This window comes from Microtus oregoni, unplaced genomic scaffold, assembly GCF_018167655.1.
Source record: "Microtus oregoni isolate MIOR12 unplaced genomic scaffold, Mior012 000006F_ref0000085, whole genome shotgun sequence".
Taxonomy (NCBI): Eukaryota; Metazoa; Chordata; class Mammalia; order Rodentia; family Cricetidae; genus Microtus; species Microtus oregoni.
The window spans coordinates 43847990-43855105 of NW_024543065.1; positions in this window are offsets into that span (position 1 = coordinate 43847990).

Consider the following 7116-nt stretch of genomic DNA (forward strand, 5'->3'; position numbering starts at 1 on the left):
AGCTAATAGGAGCTCACCAATTCCAGCTGGACTGGGAAGAAACAAGCATAGGACCAAACTACTCCCTCTGAATGTGGTTGACAGTTGAATTGCTGGGGTAGACTGGCGGGCCACTGGCAGAGGCACCAGAATTTATCCCTACTGCATGTACTTGTTTTTAAGGATACCATTCTCTTTGGACATATATCTTGCTCAGCCTAGATATAGTAGGGAGGGCTTTGGATCTTTCACAAAGCAATGTGCCTTACCCTCTCTGAGGACTGGATGGGAGGTGGGGTGGGAGGGTGTGTGGAGGGAATGGGAGAAAGGGAGGGAGTGAGAACTTGGATTGGTATTTTTAAAAAAATCTAATAAATATTAAATAAGAAAAAATAGGAAAGTGAACCATGGCATCTGAACACACACACACACACACACACACACACACAGAGAGAGAGAGAGAGAGAGAGAGAGAGAGAGAGAGAGAGAGAGAACAAGGATTTTGAAAGAATAAGGTAGAAGAGTGATTGATAATGAATCCAGACATCAACCTTGGGCCTCCATATGCACCCATCCACAAGTCTGTGTGCACCCCACACCCCTTTGCTCACACACATGCACACCACATATATACACATTCACACCACATATACACACATGCACACCACATATACATACATTGCATACCACATATATACACATGCACATCACATGTACACCTATGCACACCACATATACACACATTGCACACCACATATTCACACATGCACACCACATATTTACACATGCACACCACATATTCACACATGCACACCACATATACACACATTGCACACCACATATTCACACATGCACACCAAATATATGGACATGGAAAAGGAAAAGAAAGCAGAGCTGAAAGCTGACTCCTGAGTTAACAAGCATTCATCAAAATTCATCATTCATTGCCCAGTTAATGAAGCACTGGGTTCAGCTATGTTTCCATACACGTGAGTATTAGGAAGATGGGCACACAGGCCATGGATTTGGACATGCCCTTGAGTGTGCCAGTTTATCAAATGAAAGAAGGCCCTCCTAAAATTTCATCACAGAGACCAGCATCCACTCACCTTAGCCTTGGATGTGAAGTAAGACTTGGGAAATAGTTATATGGGCAGATGTGTAGACATGAGACATGGTCCATCCTGGTCCAGCAATAGTTTCTGCCAATCTTTAGAATCGAGCCCTGGATACCTGGCATAATTTTTGACAGTTTGGACCCAAGTAGGGTCCCCTTTGGAGACTATCAGACTGACTATCTCAATCATCCAGTGTGTTCCTGGTTGTGGGACAATGGGAAACAATCAAATTTTGTGCTACATTAACATAGTAAAGGAAATGTTTCATATGTTGAATGATGAAGGTATTTTTATTTGGCTTTATTCTTAGGTTTCCCTATCTCTGTTTTCTGTTGGGAGACAAGCCACATGGCTTCAGTATACTTTTTAATTCTGGTTGACCCTTCCCCCATTCCTCCATTCACATCTCCCCTCTTATTCCTAATCCTCACATCCACATCCCTGTCTAAATCTTTTCACCCACAGTTTTACCCCTCTCTAATTTCCTTTTGCCTTTGTTCTATTATGCCCTCTACTTTTAACCCCACCACCTCGGCTGGTTATTTATACATTTGTTTGCTTGCTTGCTTGTCTGCTTTTGTCGACTTGACATAAGCTAGTCACCTGGGAAAAGGAAACTGCAATTGAGAAAATGCCACCATCAAATTGGCCTATAGGGAAGCCTATGGATACAGTCTTGCTTAATGAGGTAGGAAGGACCAGCCCACTGTGGACAGTTCAACCCTGGGCAAGCAGTCGTAGAATGTATAAGAGAGAAAAGCAGACTGAGTAAGCCAAGAAGAGAAAGTCAGTAAGAAGCATCTCTCAATAGCCTCTGCTTCAGTTCCTGCCTCCAGGTTCCTGCCCTGTTTGAGTTTCTGCCTTGACTCCCAAAGTCAAAAACTTACATCAGAATTACAGATGGTTGTGAGCCACCATATGTAGCCACTGAGCCCAGGTCTCTGCAAGAGCAGGCACTCTTAATGGCACAGCCATCTCTCCAGCCCTGCCTCACCTTAGTTCTTATTTTCTCCACTCACATTAAATTTAACTGACATATTAAAGAATGTATAAATACTGTGGCAGAATGTAATGTAGACATTGCACAATTTGTATCATTTTAAACATATCTGCCTTTTCTGATGTAGGAATCCCCTATGTATACTGTGAATTACCATTGGTTAATAAAGAAGCTACTTTGGGCCGGTGCCATGCAGAATATGGCAAGGTGGAATATCCAAACAGAGATGTAGAGAGAGAGAATAGATGGAGTCAAAGAGAAGCCATGTAGCCACTGCAGGAGACAGACACTGAATACCAGACTCTGGGCAGAATCTTACCAGTAGATCACAACCACGTGGCGATACACAGATTAAAAGAAATAGGTTAATTAAGATGTAAGAGCTAGCTAGGAATACACTAGAGTCATTGGCCAAGCAGTGTTGCAATTAATAGAGTTTTGGTGTGATCATTTGGGTCTGGGCAGCCAGGAACAAACAAGCAGCCTCTGACTACAATTTGGCGCACCAATGTGGGGTTGACTACATCCATGTAAAACCTGAGAAAGCTTGGAAAGGAATTCTGGACACAAAAGGACAGAGTTAAGCATGGCTTCTTGGAAGTCAGCTTTTTTTTTTTTTTTGGATGGGCTCTATTTGCAGGGTCATCAAAGCTCTTTTAGAAGAAGTCTTCCTGTTCTGCATTAGCAGCAAAAAATTGCACGGTTTCAAAATGGCAGATTCCTGGTTCATGCTAGTGGCAGGAACAGCTCTGGCCTCTTTCAGGAGACTGAACACTTAAATGGGGGTCTGTGAGCAGCATGCTATAAGTTGCTTAATGGTGACACAGACCAGCTGCAACCCTGGAGTGCATGGCTCTCAGAGGCAGTGAACCTGACTCTACTATGTTGGACTGGGAGGACCACAGAGTTAGTCCTAGCCCTGCCAACTAAGCATTTAAAAAAAAAAGCTCTCCTGGTCAGAAAATAACTACAGACACATAATAAAGACTGATTCAGATGAAAAAAAAAATCTCTAAATGGGTCACAATGTTGGATAAATGTATGTGGGCTTGGGAGAGAGAAGAAATAGTTATAGAATGAAACAAATGGTATTTTTTAAAAAGTAAAGTCTTTAAAGAGACAGAGTACAGACAGTCATAGATTAAAGGAGTAAAGATGGATTATACACAGAGAGTCTGGATTATGTACATTACTGTGTTTTCTTTGAATTTTTTGACTACAGAGAGATATTTGATTCTGGGGTCTACTAAGATAAACCAACATTTATGTCTTAAAGATATCTTAACTTAAAATTCGGGTCTAAGGATATGTGTCTTTGGAAAAGAGGTTCAGCTTTTGTTTCCACAAAGGATGAGAACCTATGGAATCCTTCCAGATTAATGTGGTTTGATGGTCCAAGATCCCCAAAAGGTCTCCTCAAAGCCTAAAATTACTTCACCCAACAAAAAGCAGGAAGCAGTTTGGAGATAACTAAAACCAAATTACCAAATATTGTTCATAAATGTTTGTTTACATTTTAAGGACAATATGCTATAGAGATGAATACATTGGTATGGATCTTGGTTTCTTGATACAAATTTAAGGTCAATTTTCTTATATGTATATTTCTGCTCTTAATTAAGGTATTGTGTTTGTGTGGCTCATTTAAAAGTATAATATATAGTTAAGAAATGCAGGTTAATAGATAATCATCTGTAATAGTCAAGCTTCTAGTCATATTGGTTAGGTTTTTCTAGAAGTACAGAGATGTATTACAGTTAGATAGATATACTTCAAACCTGTCAAAGACTGAAAAGCATATGAGATTTAAAATGTTTTAAGAACTTAGGACTTTTCATGACAATGAGACACATTTGCTCCTGGCAGCACCAATCTACTTCAAGTGGATGATGGCTATTGAAGAGGCTCCTTATGGAATTGGTTATCCATTTGGCAAGACATTGCTCTTGCCTGGACTGCTTGATGTTATGCTGTATGCACTGGACATGCAGGAGGACCCACAGAAAAATGATGGCTGAACTTGCCTAAAAAGGTGAGATGGTTCCTTCAGGTTTCCTGCTTCATGAAAGAGTCTTCCAGACATTCTGCAGGACACAGAAGAAAGTGACTGACAAACTGCCAATATTCGACCTGCCTTTGAAATTTGCAGCGTCATGGAAAAGTCTGCTGGATACTATGGACCTGTAGGCTAAAGATTGAATGCCCCAATGTTACAGAAGAACTTTGGGTGACTGTCCAGGCAGTGGGATGTCTCTGTCGATTCTAGAATTTTGCAAGTTGCTTACAATGTACTTCTTGTTTACTTAGGCAATATTATATCTTTCTAGAATCTTTGATGGAGTTGAATAATAGATAATTATAATTATAGTTTTCCTTAGTTATGATAAAAGATAAAGTAGATACAAATATTGTGAGTGTAATTTTTGCTTGATACCTGTTTTGTTATATGTAATTTTACTATGTAAAATTTAAAACCTTCTGCACTCACCACATTAACTCTGAGAAGGAGTGTGCAGCACATAAACCCTTTTTATCTGAATAATAGCTAAAAATGCCATGCAGCACACTGTGTGGCCTGGAAATATCTCTGTGTATGGAGATGGGAATCCACCATGCTCTCCTGCCCGGGCACTCCTAGCAGACCCAATTCTGCTCCTGCCCTGGTGGGGGAGCACTGAGCTGCAGGCATGGTCTCAACTACTTTCCTTCCAACCCTGAGTGGGCAGATGAGCATCCGAACCCAAAGCATGTGGCGGGCCTCAGGCCCAAACGTTTCAGACCATGTTGGTGGGCCATTCTGTTGGCAGGAACTGTTCATTCATTTCCCTCAACTGTGGATGTGGTGTGGCTAAGCTTGCATGCTTTTCAGTCTTGACTTCCTCTCAATGATAGACTGAAGCCTGTGGCTTTAAATTTCAGTTAACTCTTTTTTCCCAAAGTTGTTTCTTATCACAGGAAAATCATTGAAACTGGGGAAGATATAACTCTTGAAGTACAAATAATTATTGTCTGAAAATAAGGTGACTTGGAGGAGGGAATGTGCTCAAGCTCACACACCTGGAAAGGGCAGAGTCAATTGGAAATCAAGCAGTGCTCAGGGCTTGACCATCTCCGTGTCTGACAGCTAGAGCCCTGAGCCAAACTCATCTCCTGCCCCTTCTCAACATTTCCCATCCTCAGGTATTTGGAAAGGAGAAACTGTGTGTTTCTTGAGAGCAGCCCTAGATTTGGAAACTGATGAGAGCAAGTGGAAACCTACAAGCCAGGGGTGCGTTTCGGAGACACAGTCCTAAAATAGGATGGGCTGAACAAATTAGCAATGACAGAATAGCGATGTGCAGATGTCTTCTCAGTTACACATTTGCTTGATGTAGGAATCTGTGCCTCAGGATCAGTCTTAGACCGTGATAGATAGAGAAGTAGGTACATGGGTTGTTAGACGATGGATATAGCGATAGATAGATAGACAGATGGATAGATAGATAGATAGATAGATAGATAGATAGATAGATGAGTCTATCTTCAAGTTTCCTAGCACAAAACTGCTAATATCATGTAATCTCTGAAGAGCAGAACTTTTCTGTGTGTATAAGAAGTGGCCATGTGCCATAAGTAGCCTGGGGATGTAAACTGGTCACCTGAATCCCTACAGCAGAACTCGAGAATTGGGATTTTCAGCTCCACTCCCTAACCTGTGGACAGGAGAGGCAGACCAAGGGTTGACTTGGTTACAAATAGTCGATATTTTTAAGCTATTTGATTTTTATTTTTATTCTTTCATAACTTTAAACATATAACTTACTTAGACTAATATTTTAATCCATCATTCCTATTTATGTCTCCTAAGAACCCGAAAGAATGGGGTTTAAGAAACTGAATTTGTTGAAAATTTCATAACAATTTTTGGAAGAAATATAAAATGGTGCACCTGTCATGGAAAAAAAGTATACAGATTGTGGTAATTTGGGTGAGAATGGCCCCACAAGCTCCTATGTTTGAATTCTTGATCTCTAGTTAGTGGAGCTGTATGGCATGAATCAGGAAGCAAGGTTTTGTTGGAGGACATGTTGGTCTTGTTGGAGGAAGTGTATCACTGGAGATGGGCTTTGAGATTTCAGAAGTCCCCCTAAGGCCAGTCTCCCCCAACCTTCCTCGCTCTCTCCTTCTCCCTCTCTCTCTGTCTCTCTGAAATTTGTGATCATATGTGAGCTCTCAGCTTCTGCTACAGTGTCATGCCTGCTGGTCAGCCCCAATGTCATTATGATCATGTGCTAACCCCCTGAAATTGTGAGTGAGTCACCAAATAAATATCTTCCTTTATTAGTTGCCTTAGCCATGGTGTCTATTAACAACAAAAGAACAGTAACTAAGACATAGATTAACCCCCAAACCACCCAAAGTTTTACACAGACACATACACACACTTTTCTTACCTGATCTAGGGTAGGTCACTATAATGACATCATCGTCTTTTACCAAAAAATTCCGAGCAAACAGAGATTCCTCATTAACGAAATCAGCCTGTATTGGAATCCCCTTGAACAAGAAGGTATTGCCAGTCATCTTGACACAGCCCTGGGCTTCAGTGAGGCACTCCACGTCACCGGGCTCACCCAGGTGTTGCGTGTAAGTGGCCCGTGTGTGCTCCAGAGGAGGCTGCTAAGAGCCCACCTGGCAATGCAGAGCAAAGGGCAATGCACAGTCCTCTGGAGCTGCTGGAAGAACAGAACTTACACAGGTGTGGGAATTGAGACGGGTGGGATTTTGACAGAATTAAATGCGACAAAGCAGTGTTGGAGCACTCCACCAGCAAAGGGGGTGGAACAGAGGAGCGTCCCCGGTGGACCGAAGCCAGGATAAACCTTGAAAGGCTTTGGCCCCAAGTCCAATTGGCTTTCCCTTTTTATACTCTAGAACCACAAGCTGGAGCAGTCAAGCAAGCAAGATTTCACAGGAGCTGCGTGGTGGTCACAGGTCATTCAGGGCAATGACCCATGTTTATTACAGCCACAATTCCAG